At 41.5% G+C, this 22,658-nt stretch overlaps 1 pseudogene; it reads left to right on the top strand.

The window, feature by feature from the left end:
• The first annotated feature begins 2,298 nt into the window (after nt 1-2,298).
• On the top strand, nt 2,299-12,572 carry LOC125171750 (bridging integrator 3-like; annotated as a pseudogene).
• Nucleotides 12,573-22,658: the final 10,086 nt, after the last annotated feature.

The following is a 22,658-nucleotide window of genomic DNA, read 5'->3' as shown; positions in this document are numbered from 1 at the left end:
AAATAATAATGGTTGATTTATTTCATTTATTTCTTCAAAGGAACTCTTCTGGGATTTAGTCAGCAATTAGATTGTTTAATCTATTTTCTAAGTCTTAATTAAATATATAATTAATATATTCTAATTAGATTCTGTGAATTTTTCTTATAGTCCATTTTTGGCAGTTACATGCATTACGATATTAGTATTTTAATTTTGTAATTTTCCAGATATTTCTAGGTATTTTCTAGATATCCTTCCTTTTGACATCCAAATTAAAGAGACCGTGAATTTTTTTATGTCTGCTTTATTAGCTTTTAGTATTATCACACTTTTGCCAGAAAGTATAGTGTGTGATAGTCTTATTTTCTGAGTTTTATGGAGGTTTTAAAATTTTTCTAATATGTGATCATTACTAAAGCTATTCCATGGGTCCATAAAAAGAACGTGTATTTTATATTTACAGATGATAAAATTTGATTCAGCTCTATTTTTATTTATTTATGTATTTATTTCTCTAGCTTGCTTATATCTACCTATTATTTGAAAGTACTTTTGTATTATTTGAGTGCTCTGTGGCCTGAAATTCTGAGCTATTTAGCCTCCATTTTCATGAGTTTTGCTCTATATACTTTGGTTCAACTTGTTTGAGTACTTTAAAAGTCACTAGTTATTGTCTCATATGATATTGTGTTTTTAGTAAACCTCCTTATCTAGGACGCTTAATCAATTTTACCTTGATTCCAAGTCTTTCTGATAATAATAATAATGTATTCTTATTTTTTATTAGTCAAGCTTTTCATATGCCCTTCCTTTTCATCAGTTTTTTTGAAGATGTTTTGTTTTAGACGTATCACTTTTTATTTTGATTTAATGTAAACATTTAAACTAAAATTTATTTATTCTATTGTAATTACCAAATATTGCTTTAACAAAATTCTTACAGGTTTACATCTGTCTTTTCCATTTACATCTGGTATTTTTAAAAGAATATGTCCTTTTTCCTTCCATTAAAAATTTCATCTTGACGTGCCTGGGTGGCTCAGTCAGTTGAGCATCTCACTCTTGGTTTCTGTTCAGGTCATGATCTCATGGTTTTGTGAGTTCGGGCCCTGTGTTGGGCTCTGTGCTGACAGCACGGAGCCTGCTTGGGTTTCTCTCTCTCCCTCTCTTCCTGCCCCTCCCCAACTCACACTGTCTCTGTCTCTTTCAAAATAAATAAATAAACTTAAAAAAATTAAAAATTTTTACCTTTATTCATAGGTAGAGAATTTTGTCATTGTTCTTCTCATTTAGAAATTTGAAAGGTATACAGTCAGCTTTTAGGTCCATTCAGAATTATATTTATAACTTTAAGTAACTGACATTTATATTTCATAATATGTGCTATATTATGAAATCCTATCTATTCTAACATAATTCTATTAACTCGCTGGTGAAAAATGAAGACAAATCACATGGTTTTACCTTCATCAATTAATGCTCTTTTGCTCTATTTTTTGTTTCTATTTGTATGATCTGGACATTTTACGCCTTTCTATTATACTTAATCTATTGTTTTTTCACATTTATGTATTTTTGATTTCCAAGAGATGGTTTTCTAACTATCATTATTTAGTCTCGATTCTCGGCTGCATGGGTTAGTGTTCATTGTGTCTTTTCATATTAAACTTTCCCACTTTTGACCACTGAATTTTGATATCTTTCTCCTTTGCATGAGGTATATCTCTATTTATTTACTTATTTATTTAAAAAAATTTTTAATGTTTATTTATTTTTGAGAGAACGAGACAGAGTATGGGCAGGAGAGGGGCAGAGAGAGAGGGAGACACAGCATCTGAAGCAGGCCCCAGGCTCTGAGCTGTCAGCACAGAGCCCAACATAGGGCTCGAACCCACGAGCGGGGAGATTATGACCTGAGTCAGACGCTTAACTGACTGAGCCACCCAGGTGCCCCATGAGGTGTATCTTTAAATAGACTTTTAAGGAAAGGTATTTAAATAATAGATCTCCACAAACTTTACTAATTAGAATATTAAATTTCTGTTCATTGTTCTAAAAAGAAACCCCACAAAATAATAGTGGCTTAGAAGTTTATTTCTTTTTTCTGGAACTCATAAAAGGCACATAAAACAGCATGCTGAGATAAACTAAAGTAAGTATTGCCTGAAGCTGTGCTTTGCACACATTATCTCATTTAATCTTTGCAAGAGCCCTAGAGGTGGAATTGAGCGATCTCTAGATCTCTATTCTGAAGACAGAAAACTCAAAGGGCAAAAGTATGTGGCCCGATGCTAGTAGGTGGCAGACGTGGGGGGTATGGTACCTGCCTCCCTTCACTTCAGTATACCGCCTCCACCTCCGAGGAAGTAAGTGGCATAATAGAATTAAGGATAAAGTGTATAGGGGCAGAGCTGAGTAGTCAATGAATTCTTCCTGGGAACAGTCTTTCAGGGAAGCATCGGACAGCAGTGATATTTGAGAACAACTTTGAATAATTAATGCACGTTTTTAGGTGAGCAGGAAATGAATAATTAATGCGTGTTTTAAGTGAGCACGTTTTTAGGTGAGCCTTAGCACTCTAGGCTCAGAAGAAGGCATGAGCAAAAGGTAGATAAGCTTTGGTTCCTTAAAGAAATGAATCAAAACTTTCTATTCATTTGTAAACAAAATAGGTGCTTAATAAAGTCACATTGGCTTAATTTATTTAGTCATTCTCTTGGTCCTATGCAGCAGACAGCTGGCCTCTCTAATATTGTCCTCCCCTTTCTCTGTAGTAAGAGAACCTGGGTTTTATTAGAGGCAGCAAGCACCCAGACAGAACACTGTGGTTCCCAGCCTCCTTTGCAGCTTGAGGACACAAACAGAAATTGTTAGGAGGACTGCTGGAAAGTTCCATCAGAAACAGATAGACAGCTCAATCTGTCCCTTTTTACTCTTTGCTCAAATGTTCTGACCTTCTTAGAATCATGTATTCACAGTCCTGGGAGCAGTGGCTGAGACCATAGGTCAACCTTGAAGATGGAAACCACATGATAGTGACAATAAAACTGGACAGCAGAAGGACCCTGGGTCCCTGATGACAGTGTGAGTTTACTGTACCAATCCTGAGTGTCTACTTTAAGATATATTTTATGCAAAACATCAATTTCCATCTTGTTTTGGACACTGTTATTTCTATCCTCTGCTATAGTGGCCAGATGCAATTCCTAAGTGAGTATCCCGAATTCAGTATCAATTCCAGGAGTGTAAGTGGCTGGGACACTTATGAATACTTACAGCTAGAAATTACTCCTTAGAAAATGCACAGAAATACTGAGAAAATTTCCCAGCTGGACCCCATTCCCAAGGTGGATCTCAAAGACAGTTTTACATCAACTGTATAACCTGGAAGAATTCCAGAAGCCTTTCAGGAAGAGAAAGTGGCTGCTGTTGCTGCTGATACTGCTATAGTTGAGTGGAAACTGAAAGGCCGGAATGATGACCTTTCAAGAAGAACAAATGTTATTAAATAATGGATTTTGTCCCACCTCCTACAACAGTCAAGAGCAAAAGGATGAAAAGGGAATCCTATTCTTCTATTAATAACTCTGAGACTCAGCCTCATGCTGACAAAGCAGAAAGCAACTGTAAAATTAGCAATTTTGCCTGCAAATTAGCCCCTTGCAAAGCCATAAAAAGAGAAAAGGAATTAAGAAAAATTCTATTAATGGAGTCAAGGATGGAAAAACCAAGAGTGACAGAGCATAAATACCCAGAAAACTGATACTTATTTTAAGGACGATATTATCCAGGTTTTAAATAGCTGCTTATAGCTCTGTATGAAGAAAGTGTTAATTTATAACCCTTGGATCAGTGGCCTTTCTTAATGGCTCCTTGGAGCAAATCTATCAGAACTTGAAGAGCCTAAGGCTTACGTTGATGTTAATGAAAACTACCCTATCCACCCCTACTGAGATATTACTATTCCACTTTAGAATGAAAGACAATGCAGTACATGGGAAGGCGTTAAATTTCAGGAAGCAGACAAAGTTAGGTTTGAACCTGGCTATGTCCCTTCCATAGAAGTCTTTAAACCATCCTGGACTGCTGTTTTGTCTTCTGTCAAAGCAGAGGGTGATTATGCACCATTGTGTTAATAGCATTAAATTAAGTAACATTCGAAGAATATGGTCCCTACTAGGTTGTTAGCAAATGTTAATCCCTTCCTTATCAGAGGGTCAGAAACATCAAACCTGGCAAACCCATGCAAAGCACTTAAGTTTAGCTCTGGGAAATTCTCCCCATAAGAAGTCAGTCCCTCCAGGGGAGGTGAACACATTTTCATAATTTATGACTGGTCTCAGGCAACAAGCCCCCATTTGCAATTTTATGAAAATGATAAATCAATATTCAATACTGGGGGATAATCGGGAGAAAGGAAAAGAGACTTCTTTAACAATAAAAAGGCAGGGGGGCTTCATTTCCAACAAGAAACGTACCCAGGGGGAGAAATTTGAAATTGGTGCAGTTTGCTTCATTATAATGTTGGCAGTTTCCACAGCCGTTGTCCTCTAATGTCATCCAAGAGGAGGTGAAGAGTTTGCGGCTCTGTTGGAGTGCCTGGGTGAGTCTCCTCTGGCTTTCTTGGTTCAAGAGGGTTATTTTATATCTGAAACACACATATTCCCTCTAGGGCTAAAAAATGGCAAAAAACAGACAAAGCAGTTACATCCACAATGCCCATGGAAGGTGAATATTGTTTAAAAGTGGATATATCATTGAAAAAGATCTTAGCAGCACTTAAAAAATCTTTTCCTAATTGATGGCCAGAGCTCATCAGATGGGGCAAATTGGTTAAAATTTTTTTAAATGTTTATTTATTTTTGACAGAGAGAGAGAGACAGAGCATGAGCATGGGAGGGGCAGAGAGAGAGGGAGACACAGAATCTGAAGCAGGCTGCAGGCTCCGAGCTGTCAGCACAGAGCCCGATGCGGGGCTCAAACTCACGAACCGCGAGATTATGACCTGAGCCAACGTAGGACGCTCAACTGACTAAGCCACCCAGGCTCCCCAAGACGGGGCAAATTTGTAAAACTCTGACTGAACTAGTAACATGAGTCAGAGCCACCTCCAAACATTGTAATATAAACCCAGAATGCATCCCCTCCAAGGTCTTCACATCTTACTGAAGGTCAGAAGATCTGGTTTAGGTGGGAATCTTAGAAATAACTTAAATTTCTCAACAACATCACCACCGAATGGTCTTCCTGTGTTTGAGCACCTCCAGCAATAGTGAAGAGCATTCTTCACAGAGGAGTTTAATTTAGAACAACACAAATGAGTTGAAATGCTCTAATTTGCTGGGCAATTATTTGTGTAGAGGATATACATTAGTTTCCTATGGCTTCCGTAACGGAGTGCCACAAATTAGATGACTTAAAACAATAAACATTTATTGTGTTACAGTTTTGAAGGCACAAAATTTGAAATCCAGTGTTTGTAGGGCCATATTCCCTCTGAAACCTGTAGGGGAGAATGCTTCCTTGCTCCTAGCTTCTTGTTTCTGCATTGATACAACCCTCTGCAAGATATTTTTACATGTGTAATATCCTCTACATATATTTGTGTTGAATTAATCCGTGGCATAATTTTTAACTCTAAGTGAAACAACTTCCTGGGCAGCCCAGGAAACAACAACAGTGTTGTTCTCTCCACAACAGTGGAGAGAAACTTTGAGAGGAAGTATGGAAAACTCCAGCATCTGGAAGAGCAGAGCAAGAGGCTGCAGAAGAACATGAAGAAGAAAGAGATACCCTCGGACTTATTCTCCATCCCTCTTTGTGAGCAAGACCAGGGCTTTCTGAACTTGGTGACAGCACTGGACATGGCCACAAATGGATGGATGCCCTCAACCAGAAAAAGGTGAACCAGATCCAGAAGACTGTGGTTGAGCCCTTTAAAAAGTTTGGCAGTGTCTTCCTTAACCTTACATGCCGGTGAAATGGCAGAGCAGTCCTGGTAAGATTGTAGGAGATTGTAGGCCAGGGTGGAAAAATACAAGGAAAAGGAGAAGTTGGGGCCACTGCCGGCGAAACTCCACCAGGCTTAAGCAAAGCTTTGGCCTGCATGGGATGATTCTAAAGCCAAGAACAAGCAGCTCCTGTATAAGATAGCAGTTCTACAATAGTTCACTACATTAATTCTAGCTCAGCTTTGAGTTCTTGATTTAAGTACAGGTGGTATAATAGCCTGAAATGCATAAGATCTTTGGAGACTTGACCCAACAGCTTGGCCAGCCTGGATACCTGGATGAGCAGCGGGAGTGGGAGAATGAGGCCAGACTGAGTAAACTCAGAGCCTTCCTCTATTGTGGCTGGTAACTGAATCCCTGTCACCTTTGGAAGACTCCTGGGACACTAGTCAATTTTTCCACTCTTTTCAAGCTTTGGTGAAGGCATCAGCTCAGCAAAAAGCCCTCCCATGGGAGAAGGCTAGGGATAGAGGCAGCTCCCACTCTACCTCAGCAACCTTTTCCAGTGAGCCTGACACCAGAAGCCTCAAGCAGATAGTGCTCTCCCCACCCAGTAGCAAGAATCTCCAGACCCAGGTAAGCAGTATAGGAAGAGCCCCAGAGGCTTTCTTATTTCCTAAGAACTGCCCAAAGTGCATCCTGGCCTAGGGCCAAAAGCAAGCTTCCAGGCTTCAAAGGGCATGAGCTTTGCCAACTCATTTGAAGTCTTAGCCTTGCTTACATGGTTAAGATTACATCTACCTCCAAAAGACCCATCCTGGGGAGTTCACTGACCCTCATTTCCTTTCCACTTCAAAGACTCTTTTTCTTTTTTTTTTTGCCCCTGGAAGAAGCCCTGCCCTCCCAGAACATGTGAATCTGGGAAGTTGGCCTGCCCTGGCGATGGTCCTCCAGCCTGGACAGGCTCCTCTCTCCAGCCTCCCAACATAACAAAGGCTAGTTTAGCCCACTTGTATCCATTAGGTCAAGGGCAGGGAAAAACCCCAAGTTGTTGTTTCCCCAGGTAACCAGGACTCAACTCAGGTCAATATCCTACCACTTAAAATATCACAGAACTATTCATAGGCCTCAAAGCCAGAACAGTGGATTTTGTGCTGGCAGTTAGGCCTGGTCAGAAAGAGAACAATACCACGAAGCTGCTTTTCAGGGGAAAGTCTCCAGAAGCAGGTCACGGTGGTCTCCTGGGACAATTTCTAGATACCTTGCAGCTGCCAGGAGAGTGTGTGCAATGGAATGGTACATTTGGGTTGCTTAATAGTAGCTAGCACCCTGTAACCATGGTCTCTTGAAATCAGAGTTTCAAAGGATGCAGTCAGTGGCCACATATGTGGACCCATTGCAAGATTATGACTCCCTTAATTCTGTGTTGTAAGAAACCAGACACCTATGCATTAGCTGAAAGTGATTCCTCCAGCTTTATACTCTCCCCCCACTGACGGCCAGAGTCTTCCTAAGGCCCTGTATCACTATCCAAGGACTCATAAACACTAGTGCCAGGTAACAAGCTCTCCATATGGTTTGTCTTTTCAGAGAAATCTTAGGAGATTAGCAGCTTGGAAGGCCGTGATAGCCGTGGAGTTGATGTCTGTTTCTATGTTCCTTTCCTTCATTTTATTGTCCGTGCAGATCATATATTCTCTTGGACACCAGCAGGAATCCTACAAGCCTTTCAAAATAATATATTTCCTCTTGTTCTTTGGGATAACCTACTTGAAACTCTTCTATGTATTTTATCCTGAACTTGTTGAGGTTTAGTATGTAAATTACACTTGATTTATTTGTCCACATATGGCTGTGAACTGAAGTACATTCAGAATTGAAAAGGATGACTTCTTACTGGCAATGCTGTCAATGAGGATATGTTTTCAGAATTCAAGCAGCAGATAACCTTGCAGAGCAGTGGTTCTCAACCAGTGGCACATATTGCCACCCCTGACCCAGGGGGCAGTGGCAATATCTGGAGGTACTTGTGGTTGTCAGAACTAGTATGGGTGTGGGGTGCTATTGAATAGAGGAAAAGGATGCTGCTAAACCCTGACAATCACAGGACACTCTCACACAAGACAGAATTACCTGGTCCAAATATCAATAGTATGAAGACTGAGAAACCATGACTTAGAGGAACAGTTTCCTCCTACAGCCTTTAGGCATTACTTTGGAAACTGTGTGACCTGTATTCCAGGCTCACATCAACTGCTTATTACTTAACGTTAACATGGTCACACAGCTTAATGATTTTGGAATTTGGCTTGTTTGTATATAAAATGAGGAAAGGGGCTTTGGGGAAAGAAATTAGACCATGTTGAGTCGCTAATTGTATTTTACGGTCAAAAGAAAAAAGTGTTGAATATTCAAAGATTTTTACTGACGAAGTATTTATAATAGTGAATATTTTAAAACAGTTCTGTTTAAGTAGATGGCAGTTCATCTATTTCATAGAACACTATGAGGATCTTACAAAAAAGCTTTTCATAACATGGCAAATGCCTTTATGATAATGTTAAGAAAAAGTAATGGAATTCAGATTCGTATGTAATGTAGACCGGATGGAAATTTGTTACTTTGTTTCCTGAACTGCCCTTCCATATTTCTTATTGTTGCACTTATCACAGTGACTAAGACTCACTTATTTATGTGGGTGTCTTTATGACCAGACTATGTACTCCCTGTGGATGACAGGGAGAGAACTTAGTCACTTTTCTATCCCCAATGTCTTGCATATAACGAAATGTATGTATGGTCTCTCATGAAACATTTAAGTGCTCCATGCTTTGGTTTCCTCATCTGGAAAATGCAGGCAAAACTGTGCATACCTCAGAGTTGTTGAAAGGAATAAACAGGCAATGGGTGTATATATCATAACACATTGTATCTGACATATAATAACCATTCAGTAAAATCAGTTATTGTTATTACTTGCATCCCAGCTCTGCCAGTAACAAAATGTGTAACCTTTGGAAAATAAATTCAGGTTGGGTCTGGTCTTCTCTTTTTCCTTCTCTCTTTTTCCCTTTGTAAACAAAGATTTGTACTAGACTCTCTTGATTCTCCTTCCCATAGTCTAGATTCTTGTATATTTTGTTGCTACAGATTAAAGGCTTGTTTGAAGTCTAATCCTGTGCAGACTCTGTAAGAGGCTAAGCTAGTGCCACCACACATGGTCAGATGAGACTTGGAGGATGGGGACAGTCATCAAGAGGGAGTGTGGTGGTGGGTGGGCCGGAGACAATGTGGTATAGGGAAAAGAGCACTGGATAAGGTGTCTGAGAACTGGGACCTTACTCGGCCCTTGTAAGGCTGTTACTTATCACTTCTCCATGGCAGCTTCCAACTTCCTCACCAGTAATAGTGGAAGGAAAAAGCTAGCAGGCTTCAGGGACTCTTTCAAATCTTACCTTGTGTGATTATGACCTTCTTGCATGCTGCCAGGCATACCATTCTGAATTTGTTCTTCTGTGCAATGGTTTGCCCCAACCACCATGTGGCCACCCTCCTCCCTCAACATTTCTATGAGTCTAGGTTTTGAAGACAACTTGTGATGTCTTCCCTTTTAGATGCTAGCTTATTAACCGTCCCCCCTTTTTTTTCTGGCCAGAAATCCCAGAATAATGCAAGATTTTTGTCTGAATATATCTTGGGGTCTTTTCTATTTCACGATGACCTCATGGGATTAACAGTAGGTTAAGGGGAAATAAAAAACCAAAACTACAACTATCTTTTACTGAGAAGCCAAAGGCGGTGGGAAAATCCTTCACAGGAACAGGAGAGGTTGGGGAAATAACGGATGGGAAGCAATCGGAAAACAGAATAATAACAACAAATAAATCATTAAATCTTCCGCTTACGTAGGCTTGCTCCAGAAAGAACAACAGATAAACAATGAAGACAAATTTAGACTCAGTATTTGAATCAAATTGGTAACAAACAATAAAACTCACTACCTTTCAAGGTAGGGAGTCTCCAGCCAGAGAGTGGGAAGTTTTAATACCGGAGAAGTTTCTTGCTTCTGATGACAGAGAAATGGAATAATCTCCAAATTCTTTTCAGCTCTGAACAGGTGGTTCTACATGTGAATGAAGCCATGCTCAGAGAGGACCAGTACTGCAAGGCAGCCTTCATATCAGGTGCCGGGCACCGTGGGAGAAGACTTTATGTTTTCACAGTGACCCTAAGGAGAAGGCCTTAAGGATTCCATTTTGCAGGTAAGAACATTGTGATTCCGACAAGGAAATCATCTTTCCCAAGCTTGTAAGAGGTACAGTAGGATTTGACTTTGTATCTGAAGACTCCTGAAGAAGCCAGAGCGCAGCTGGTTCTCCCTGTTTTGACTGCACTGGTTTGGGCTCCTGAACTACTCCATGGAAAATCCAATGAAAGAGCATGTTGTTAGCTGCTTTGCACATAGAAGGGGAGAGGAGGAGCAACAAATGAAATGACTCTACTCCTTGACATAGGAGGAAAGGGGGTGTCTGTGAGGAGGTCTTGCCTGGGAGCTCCTGCAATCAGTCAATTCATCCTCCTGGAACCTTGAGGGCAGGCCCCTTGCCAGCTTGTCAGTGGAGAAACTGGCAAGAAGAGAACTCACTCAGAGGCTGTCAGACGTGAGAGCCTGCCCACAGGTTACACTGTGAAAGGGGGACCCTAGGAACAGGGGCAGGGGCCAAGCTGAGCAGTCAGCAGGTGGTGGGGTGGGGAGGAACGGGAATGGGGGGGCCGAAATGAACCCTGTGTCTACTTTGTGCTTGGCACTGTGTTGTGCTCTGTGCTTTTTAAATATTTCCTCTTTTAATTCCTCTCTACAGACCTATTAAGTCTTATTTTCTTCATTTTTCCAAATGAAGACGTGAAGACCGAAACAGTTTAAGGAAACTGCTTTACATTATTCAGCAGGCCCTGGATATGAAGCCAGTTTTGTCTGATGCCAAGTTCCACATTTTCTACCAAATTATGGTTTTCCGAATTCTCTTAACTAGTATTCCCTTTCGTGTTTCACCATATCTGCGTGCACTTGTACATTTTTCTGCAAATCAGTTCCTCTCCTTCCCAAATTTTACTTACACGAGTGCATTTTAAAAGGAAGATGTATGGTGCCATCATAAATGGAAAGCAATTTCACTTGCCACAAATAGATGGTAATAACAAAAGTAAATACATGAAAACGCAATAGGGTTATTGAATTCTTGCTGTAGAGTCTTGTGTCTGGGAGGCTCTGTGTCCAAGGAATACTTTCCTCATGAAAGTGGAAGATTAGCTAAGTGTTAGAGCAGTGCCAAAAACATGGAGAACCAAAATGATGTTTTTCTCTTTGATGGAATCAAACAGATCGAAAGAATTGAAATTCTTGTTACAGAGGTGCCTGGGCGGCTCAGTTGGTTGGGTGTCCGAATTGGCTCAGGTCATGATCTCATGGTTCATGGATTTAGACCCTGCATTGGGCTGTCTGCTGTTAGTATACAGCCTCTTTGGCTCCTCTCCAACCCCCTGCCCCCGCCACCTCTCCCCTGCTTGCACGCACTCTCTCTCAGAAAAAAAGTGAACATTAAAAAAAAAGAGAGAGAAATTCTCTTTATGTGGTGCAAAGCTATGTATGCTTTCTCTAGCCCACCCCGCACCATCTAGGACCGTCAGTGTCCCATGCCCATACTTTGGGAAACTCATCAGGATAGTGATGATATTATTAGTCTCTCTTCTGAAGTCAAGTAGGTGTGCACGTTGAATACCATCTCAGGTGAAACAACACAGATTACTAGGTAGCAAGCAGAGGGAAGGATTCAGAAAATAAATACATACCCCTTAACAATTTTCTCACCCCAAGTCTTCAACCCAGTGTATCATAATTAAAGGTCATGACCGTTTTCTACTAAGAAACATGAACTGGCTTCTTGTTGCAGATATAAACCATTCTCAGTCCCTTAGCCTGGCATGTAAGGCCTTGCAGAATGCTGTTAGGCCTCACCACCAACATTATCCTTAGGCCACAGAGAGCCAAAGTGAATCACTCTGGTCGTTTCTTTTATACGTCCTCAAAATGTCTTATCTTCGCAGTATTGCTAATCTGTTGCTGTGTTTAGGGCACTTTTCCCTGTTGCCACAGTATATCTACACGTGTTAGTGGTGGGCTGAGAAAGCCCAGACAGATGAGCATAAGAGAAGCGTAGTATGCGGAGGTCTGAAAGACGTCTATCGGATTTGGCGGTATGCAAGGTCTGAGAAGTGTCTCCTAGAGTTGTTTCAGTCGTGTGTTAGGTAGACTGAGAATTAAGCGGGAGGTGAGTAATGGGAGGCAGCAAGACTGCACTGAGACACAAAATGAAAAATGAAGTGTTAATAGGGGAGCCCACAAGAGGGCTCACCGCCTGTTTTTAGGGGAGGTTTGACTCCTTTTGTTTTTCCAGGAAGCAAGAAGTTAGAGAGGAAGAGGCTTCAGATCTAACTCTAGAGAATATGGGCGGGAACAGAGTCAAGAACAAATGTGAAGGGCTTGGCCCTGCACACAAGGGGGGGGGGGCACCTGGAGAAGCTCACAGTGAAGCGGTGACTTTCTATAAATGGAATGGAATTAGCCAAGTGAATCCATAGCACACATTACCATTAAGTGGCTGGAAAGTCGGCATCTGTCTGGATTTTTGCCATTCAGTATATAGCATTAGGGGAGTGAGCCGGCTGATTGTTCTGCGGAGTCACAGAACATTTAAGGTTGAAGGAAGTCCAGTCCTCTACCTTATGCTTGGCAGAAAGGAGGTCTACTCTCTTGAGTGGCAGGAGATTAATGCCTACACAGAAGAGAACATTTCATTTCACAAAGCCTTAAATATCAGACAATCCTCTTCTAGATAGAAATGGTGTCTACCTCCTGCCACATGGTGCTAGTTTTGTCCTTAAAGATCCCTCCAGACAGGGACACCTGGGTGGCACAGTCAGTTGAGCGTCCGACCTTGCCTCGGGTCGTGGCCTCACAGGTTCCTGAGTTTGAGACTCGCGTCCTACTCTGTGCTGACAGCTCGGAGCCTGGAGCCTGCTTCGGATTCTGTGTCTGCCTCTCTCTCTCTGCCCTTCCCCAACTTGTGCTCTCTCTCTGTCCTTCAAAAATGAATAAATGTTAAAAATTTTTTTTTAATTCCCTTCGGACTTAAATACTTCTTCAAATATGTGTTATAGTGATGGATTTTTTCCCTTTAAACCGAGCTATTAGGTGGTTCAACCATTTTTCATATAAAATAATTTCAAAACTTTGTCTTTTTTTTTGTATGTAACAATACATATCGAAGTTGTGATGTCCACAAATAAAAATAACATCCCAGACATGGTTAGATCAGGGAAAGGTAGTGAAGAACTCATTCTAGGCACTCGGTTTCATGAAGTCCAGCCAAGGTGCTGACTGAGATTTATAGAGTACTTACAATATGCAGGCAATTTCTTCAGAGTTTTAAAGCATCATCTTATTTGATGTTTTCAATATGAGGTAGAAACTTCTAAGATTCCATTTTACAAATTGGCAACTGGAAGCCAAGTATGTTTCCCAGGCCAGCTAAGCTAGCGAGTAGCCGAGTTGGGACTTGAATTCAGGTTTGCTTACCTTCACTACATTATGACCTCTTCACATGTTGATGTGTTGTTACTCACTTGCCTTCTGTCCTGCACTTGTCCAGGCAGGTGTGAGCAAAGAATATAGCCCACAGAGGTTCTTGTTAAACATGGTTTGGGTCCTTATGGTGTAGAACTCGCTCTCACTCTGTAGATGAAAAAGCTGAGGCCCAGATAAACAAGTATTTACTGAGTGCCTACTAAGTACCAGATTCAGTACTGTCACCAACAGTGTGACAAAGGTAAGCAAGCCAATAAGTACAAGTGTATGAAAATAAAGAGTCCCATCTATGGACTCAGCCCTATTTCCATAATACCATAGCTTACACATCCAGCAGAATAGCTCAGAGTTAATCTAGACAAATGGCATTCGCCCTCTCCAGCAAAAACTTCTGTTCAGAAAAGTGACGGTGTCCTTAGAAAGTGGCGCTCCAGTGAGGAAAAGCAACAATGTATGTGTCAAGGAGTAGAGATTCTCTTTACCTTCTCTCCACCGATCTGAATTTATTTTATTAATGCCCACCCCGCCCCCCAGCAAATGTGGCATTCTTTTAAATATGTCCTAAAAGTGTAAATCAGAGCAAAGAACATATTTCACGCCAACAGGCTTGTATATCCATCAGGTATTTATGGCGCTGCTGTTAGCCAACTCTTCCATCTGGGATGCCTTTAGTCATCTTTCATCTGGTACACCTATTAGAGGAACTCCAGAGCCATCCATAACAAAGGGGCTCATCTTTTAGAACTCCTTTGGCAGGAGTGAGAAATCCAAAGGTTTCCCATAAAGCCTGTGTTTCGCGTTGGGTTTAAAGTAGTTGTTTGATATGATAATGTCTTGGGGGGGAATACTTGGCCCTGCCTCTCAAGGATAATAGAGGACAATTATTTTTTTCTGTTGTGCTGTCTAACGAGGAACCATCTATTAAAGGCACAAGGGCTTGTGTAATCTACAAATTATGTAGGGAAAAGATCACAGGTCCTCACTGCATCCTCTCCTGCCTCCCCCACCCAATCCTAAAAGCTTCAGCAAAAAAAAAAAAAAAAAAAAAAAAAAAAAGAGTTTTTTGGCTTTCTACATAGGATAGTGAATACCTGCTATAACCTAAAACCAGTTCAATAAGGGGGAAAAAACACAGAAGAGGAAAGATTTAATGTACTCTCCCATTAAATATGATCGAATATTCCTGGAACCAAGTTGTTTCCCATATACTTGCCAGTTTGACTCTGTTCAAGTAAAGGTAAAATCTAAACATGAGCTTTTTTCTTTTTTTAATAATCACTTTGAAAGAGATGAATACATCTCCGGGAGAAACAAACAAACAAACAACAGCTTTCATTGTCACTTTGAACCCGGCAATTCTATCTCATTAATTCCTCAGCAGAATGCCTCATTATTAAAATAATACGTGCGCAGTTTGTAGTCCAAAAAAGCCAGGAGACACATTCACTGCTAAAATGTTCCAGAATGTCTCAGAAAGAAATAAAAGTACCAGAACTTTCATCCTATTCCAATCATAGACACATGTCCATGAGGAACTGTAATTCATCTTAACATGACTGCTCGAATGGTTCCAAACACACAAAGCCATGCTGGAGACCACTACCACTCTGACTGCTCCCATCCTTGGCGTGGATTTGGAGACACAGGCTGCGAGTGTCTCCTATCAATCAGACATTCAGAACAGAGAAGGGCTCGCTAAATGCACGGGGGTGAGGAAGCTGCAGTTTTATGCCTTATTAATTGGACCTCGCTATTTAAACTCTTGAAAATTCCAAATGGCTTTGGCATGCGGTCAGAACCATAAAATAAATGGACTCAAGAAGTGAAAAGAAATACTCTGAGCTAGGCCATTTCCTGTTCCTCCCTAGAATCCTAAACTGTATCTGGTACCAGAATTTCAAGTTCAAATCTCAGCTGAATACTCAGCCATCCTTTAAATGCTGTTGCAGCTGTGATGGAGACTTTTCTTTTTCTCCTTTTAGTTCTGGCCTCCTCGAGAGGTGGTGGCATGAATAAGTAACCACCTTTACTTTTCATGGGCCGACAGGTACGCATCTGTCAAATGTGCCCAGCAAAAGAAAAGCCCACTTGAGTTGTCTGTTTGTTTGTTTCTTTGTGGCTAGAATTTGGTCAAACAATAGTGCCTCTTCTGCCTCTCATATCAGTCTTTCTGAGTGATTCATCCTGAAAAATAGTTACCTCTGGCCCTAAGCCTGGGAGAGGTTCTGCTTCTGGGAGAGAAGGTAGTGGGGGAGATCGGCCTTGGTTTCTTTCTGTCTTTGCTTCCTTGGAAATCAAGACCAGTCTTCTGAGACCAGATGGCTTGGTCATGTGAAAATGAGCAGAGTCAGGAAACAAAGCAGACACCTTTGTCATCAGCACCCCCACCCCTCCCGACACTTGTGAGGATTACTGGCAGATTACCCTTTGGTACCTGGTCCATGAGTGGAGATTCCCTTGAGAGTAAAAGTGGCAAAGCTGGATTTCAGATTCAGGGCAGGCTATTTAGCATGCAAAGAGATAAACTGACTGGAACCATAGGAAACAGCTAGGGAATAAGAACGCTTTGTGGCAATGTCCAGCTCGGAGTTTCCTTAATAGAGGCTCTGCTAAGGGAAATTAAGAGAGAGGAGAAAGGGGCACGCTTTTACTAGCCACCAGGTGCTCTCTCTAGAACTTCACAGACATTATTGCATTTAAACCTCACAACAGCTCTGGGCGGTGGCTATGACTCCTATTTTATAGGTGAGGAAACAGGCTTAGAGATTTTATTTATGTATTTATTATTATTTTAAAAAATTATTTCAATGTTTATTTATTTTTGAGAGAGACAGAGACAGAATGCGAGTGGGTTAGGGGTAGAGAGAGGGAGACGCAGAAGCAGAAGCAGGCTCCAGGCTCTGAGCTGTCAGCACAGAGCCCGACGCGGGGCTCAAACTCATGAGCTGTGAGATCATGACCTGAGCCAAAGTCGGACACTCAACCAACTGAGCCATCCGGGCGCCCCGTGTTTATTATTTAAAAAAAATTTTTTAACATTTATTTATTTTTGAGAGACAGAATGAGCAGGGAAGGGGCAGAGAGAGAGGGAGACACAGAAGCAGAAACAGGCTCCTGGCTCTGAGCTGTCAGCACAGAGCCCGACGCGGGGCTCGAACTCACGAACTGTGAGATCATGACCTGAGCGGAAGTCAGAGGCTTGACAGACCGAGCCACCCAGGCGCCCCCAGGCTTAGAGATTTTAAGGTGCATGTTGAAGGTATGTGAACTTTAAGGTTGAAAACTACATCCGTATATCCCCCGAATCATGGTAGGTACTGCCGAAAACACTTTGTGTCACTTCATAGGGGCAGCTGACAACTCAGCCCGTGACTCCTACCTTCCTTGGTGTTCCTCTCTATGAGCTCCCATGTTGGTGAGCCACTCTGGGGTCTGCTTGGTGTCTCAGTACTTAACCTGGGTCTCTGCTCGTCGTCCGGACATTGGTAACCAGTATTCACTTTTTCCTCCAAATAAAACCTGATCTTGGCTCCCCTTCTGTGTACTTGTGTTGGCACAATAGAAGGAAGCATGAACAGCCCAGCAAGAGGCAGAAAAGCGTGCTGTAGAGTTTTCTACCTATCCCTATATCCTTTCATTAATTTAAGGTGTATTTTAGTGTTGAGAGCATGGGCTTTGGGTTTACTCAGAACTCAGGGTTCAAATCCTGAGATTACTTCTCATTAGGTGGGTCACCTTGAGCAAGTTTCTAGGTTCACTAGCCTCAGTATTCTCATCTACAGAATGGGGATAGGAACAGGTTCCTCACAGATTTATTGTTAGAATTACGTGAGATGATGTATAAGGGCACTAAGTATAGTGTGGAGTGCTTAGTGAGTACTTCATAAATGAAAACTGTTATTTAGGGTAGATGTTTAAAATTAAATGATCTCCATATTTATTTTAGAGTGGATAAACAAAAGTAACATCCAGAGAAGGGATAGAACGACATTATAAGGGAATACTGACTCAAGATCCCCTAGGATGCTGAAGTCCCTTCCTACCCCTTGGAGGAAATATCTCTTACACTGCAATTTTTCATGTCTTGTAAGGTCCAATCAATACAATTGATTTAATGATTAATTTATTGTGTTCCTCAGTAAAAGCCCTGCATCGACTTCTTAAAATGGAATCTTATTGCATTTGAGACCAACACAACTAATTGGCAGCAATCATTTAAAGGGGAAGCACAAAGTGTTCTAAACACACAAACACAATCAAGACCAATAATGAAACAAGAAAGAAAGAAAAGCCTGGCACTATTTTAAGAACACAAAGGTAGAAGGGTGTGTTGAGCGTAAGCATTTTCTGAGTTGCTGAGCCCCAGAGAAAGATCATCTGGGCCAGTTATGCTATGTGTGTACTGACAGTATTTATGACCTAAAGGTCTATGAGGACTTCAGGAGGGTTTTCCCTCCCTGCTGTTAGCCTGAAGAGCAGTTGTGTTCCTCTTTGGCTTATGGTTCGTTTTTATCTCCTAGTCTGTAACCAATGAGGCTCCCAGATTTCCATTGGCCTATCAAAGACCCAGAGACAAATCTATGTCATATCCATGCCCTTGGATTACAGTTTTTAGTTATGCATATTGTATATATTTTATTTCTGGACCTGTGTTTCTGGCATTGTTTATCTTTGCTTCACCTTACCCACCAAATTTTAAAACCAATTACCTAACTGAACACCAATGTATCTTTTTAAAGCTGCCTATAAGTGTATTTGGGACAAAGTAAGGGATATAGAAACTGATAAATGAGCAAATGCAGAAATTAGAAAAAAGATGTCTAATTTCCTGTTCTCCCATGCCACGAACTAGCTTTGTATTTGGTTGTTTACCACAGGATTTGTCTTCTGATGAAAGCAATATGAACTCCACCAGCAGCTATCCCAACCCAGTGGCTGGTTCTTTCTCAAAGATTCTGTCCTCCTTAACACCCCCCGTCCTGAGAGTCTGAGTGTGGGAGGGGATCCAGGGAGGGGCTGGGGAGACCTGACTTGGCCACACGGTGTCACTGTTGCTGCACTGGAGGGAGGTCTCTGGAACTTGTCTTTGGCAGCAGGAAATGCTTCCTGCTTTCCTCACTCAACTAACTCTTAGGTGAGCCAGGATGAAATAGCATTCATTAGATTTTTTTTTTTCTGCTCCAAATAAAAGGGATAAGAACTCTTCGATATGCACTTTTTCAGCTGCTGTGAGGGTTAAGTTTAAGGCAATGAAGGGATCAGTGATTTTTAAAATTAATTTTCTTCATCAAGAAGCTGTCTTGATGGGATTGTCTACCCAGCACCACACAGAGAGAGCCTGCGGAGACAGCCAGGTGCCCTGGCCAAATCCTGGGTTTTGGAGCCCTACAGACCTGGGTTTGCATCTGGGTATCCTCTCCTCTACTCCTCCATTCTTACTAGCTGTGTGACCGTGAACAATTTTCATCTTTCTGTGCCTCAGTTTCCTCATCTTCAAAATGTAGTAGATAGCACCTATGTCAGAGGAATTTTGTGAGAATTAAATTGGCCTGGGCATGAGGAGAGATGCTCATAATAGGTGTTCAGTAAATGAGAGCTATAAAATGTGAGCTGGGGATAGCTGTCTGGTAACTCAAAATAAATCTTGTATGTTTTTATCATTGCCCACAGAAATTGGGCAGAGGGAGTGTTGTGTGTATGCGTGTGTACGCGTGTGAGAGAGACCAAGAGAGTGAGAAGGACGCGAGGGGGGAGGGAGGAAGGTAGTGGGATGAGCTACAGTGTGTGTGGGAGCGAGGCTCTCTGGTAACGTGTAGAGCGAGCACAGCACTGCTAATCTATCACATGAGACACTTGCTGAACCTGGACCCTAACATCTCTTTCCCTGCTTGACAGTTCTACGACTTTCTTGCAGTGACAGCCAGTGCTTCTGAGATGCTCACTTGTGACAGAATGTACCACCCAGAACAAGGAGCAGCCTTTCCCCAGACCCAGAGCTCGCCAGCCTTGTGCCCTGCCATCATTTGCACCAACTCTGACAGACAGCCTCGTCCAAGGAACGTGGGCTTTGGAGTCAAGCGTAGGTGCAGATTCCAGCTCCCAGACTTCCTGGCTATGTGACCTTGAGCAATCATTTACTTCTCTGGAGTTTTACCTCTCAGCATTTGTAAACATAGGGATAATGACACAATTATTTGTGGTTTTTATGAGGGATTAAATAAGAGAGAACAAGTGAAAACATTGAAGATAAAGGATACAGTTCCTGGTGGTTCTCTCCTGTCCACTTAGGAAAATGCCATCAGGACTGTCCAGCCTAGGGCAGGAAAATGCCTCCTTGGACCTGTGGGGTCTCTTAGAAGTGCCTTGCTTCAGAGATATGTAGAGGAGGAAAAACACAAGTTCTGTTTTAAACACATTTATTTAGAGGTGTCTGTTGGATAGGCAGGTGGAGATGTTTACCTGCAAGTTGGATGTATAAGTCTATAGCCTTGGAGGTGATGATATGGAAGTCTCCTGAGCTGGCCAAATTGCATTTATGCAAATAACTTTCTTCCTAGTCTTTTCTGTCCACTGGCCTCTTTTAATTCAATTGAACAAAGGGCACCTGGATGGCTCAGTCAGTTGAGCGTACCGACTTCGGCTCAGGTCATGATATCACAGTTCATGAGTTCGAGCCCCACGTCGGGCTCTGTGCTGACAGCTCAGAGCCTGGAGCCTGCTTCAGATTCTGTGTCTCCCTCTCTCTGCCCCCTTCCCGCTCATGCTCTGTCTCTCTCTGTCTCTCAAACATGAATAAACATTAAAAAAAATTAATTCAATTGAACACATGCTGTTATACTTACTTTCTTTCAAGAAGCCTTAGGCTAGATGGAGACACTACTCTTATCCACTTGGCTCATCCATTCTTCCTGCCTTACATTACTGTCCAGGTATCACTGAATGCAGAGTCCTCCTGAAACTATGAAATTCTGTTCTGGAAACCATGGCTTCCTGCCTCACCAAATTCAGAGGTCTGACACTGAGTATTCTCCAGGCTGGCCTAGGATATGATATTGTTGTAGAATCTTAGAGGAGTGTATAATAATAATCTGTTTTTCAAAATTATAAACTGAGGTGTAGAGAATTGAGGTGATTTTTCCCATCACTGTGGAGCTCGAAGCCACCACATGGGCTGCCTCCTTACTTATAAGGCAATAGATTATAATCCAGATGGTCTTTCAAATACTTACAAGACCAGGGGTTGAAGCCCAGCCCTTCTAACAAGCCAGCTGTTTGAAGGCTTGAAGGAAAAGTCTTCAATGACTTTACATAGATAAAACCATCAATTACCATGGGTCATTGTCACACAGACTTTGATTTGTATGGGATTAAAAAAAATCTTGGCTTTCATATATAGTGATGAGTTAATGAAGCAACAGTTTCCCTACTGGTAAGAACCAGAGGGATCAAAGCTGTGCTGGGCATCCTGTAGTCCTGTATGTTCTGTCTGTCTTGGCCAATATTTCCCAGTGTGATTATGGAGCATGAGTCCTTTAGGATGCCTGGTTAGAAAAAAAAAAAAAAAAAGAAAAGAAAAGAAAAGAAAAGGAAAGAAAAGGAAAGAAAGAAAGAAAGAAAGAGAAGGAAGGAAAGAAAGAAAAAGAAAGGTTTGGAAAAGCTGAATTTACTCTCTCATACCCTTAAAGACCCACAATGAAAATTAGCATATGAAAAGCTGTAGTTCTAAAGAAATACACTCAAAGTCTGTACCCAGTTCAATGGCATATTCCAAATCACAACTGACCATGGGACTTAGAACATCTGTTAACATCCCATAGAATACATGTTTTATGAATATTGTACTTCGAATTTCTGATATAAACACTGTTCTGGGTCCTTTAGTGCTTTTCATCTTTAAATTTTGCAACCAGCTAGTGAAGAAAGAGGTCGCTGGGGTTCAGAAAGGTAAGGGAATTTGCTCAGGCTCACAGTCTGTGTGCCCTCCTTTTAACTTTATCTTGTATATAATTTTTCATTCATCCTCTGTATGTCCTTCCTGGGTGTCTTCACTCGTAATATTCTCAATGCCTGGAATTGGATTCTCACCATTCCTGGCTGGGATTGCTTCCTTATCTTCTACGATGAAGGTCAGGAATCACCTCAGCTTTGCTAAGTGCCTCTCCTCCGTGCTCCCATGGCACTCTCTTTACCTCTCTCTTAATATCGTCCACTTTATTGTGGAAATGTCTATTTATGTGCAAGCTCCTTAAGAGCAGGTGTTCTGTCTTCATTCTCTTTCATATATCTACTAAGAAATATAGTGCTTGCCTGATGTTAGTGGGCATTTATTAAAACTCCTGGCATAGAGGCTCAACATCTCTCTGTTGCACTGAATTGAACTGAACTGAACTGAAGCCAGTTTTCACTGTCTTCAAAGCCCCAAACATTTCCCATTATACTTCACTGCTTGCCATTTTAGCTGTAAAAGTTCTATTATGTTTTGGCCCAAATAAACAATGGACCTACTCTTGCTCCCATGGTAGCTGGTAATGCTGTGGAGGACTATAGGGAGTGAATTTGGGAGGAGAATAGGCACCTAAACTCAAATTTATATCACATCAAAGATTGCATTAGCTATTTATATATAAACCCCCTTAGTACAAGGTTGAGAATTAAAAAAGTCTTTAGTAAACATTAGCTCTTATTTAAACTATTACAATTTCAGGGGCACCTGGGTGGCTCAGTCTGACTCTTCAAAAAGAAATTTTTTTTAATGTTTTTTCATTTTTGACAAAGACAGAGAGAGAGAGAGAGAGAGCAAGCAGGGGAAGGGTAGAGGGAGGGGGAGACACAGAATCCAAAGCAGGCTCCAGCGTCTGAGCTGTCAGCACAGAGCCTGATGCGGGGCTCGAACCCATGAACTGTGAGATCATGACCTGAGCCAAAGTCAGATATTTAACTGACTAAGCCACCCAGGCACCCCAGCATCTGACTCTTGATTTGGGCTCAGGTCATGATCTCATGGTTCAGGATTCTCTCCTTCTCTCTCTCTCTTTCAAAATAAGTAAGTAAATAAATAAATAATCTTTAAAAATAAATAA

Source organism: Prionailurus viverrinus, chromosome C1 (assembly GCF_022837055.1).
Source record: "Prionailurus viverrinus isolate Anna chromosome C1, UM_Priviv_1.0, whole genome shotgun sequence".
Lineage (NCBI taxonomy): Eukaryota > Metazoa > Chordata > Mammalia > Carnivora > Felidae > Prionailurus > Prionailurus viverrinus.
The sequence above is the reverse complement of the archived record's forward strand: the minus strand, read 5'-3'. Positions and strand labels throughout refer to the sequence as shown.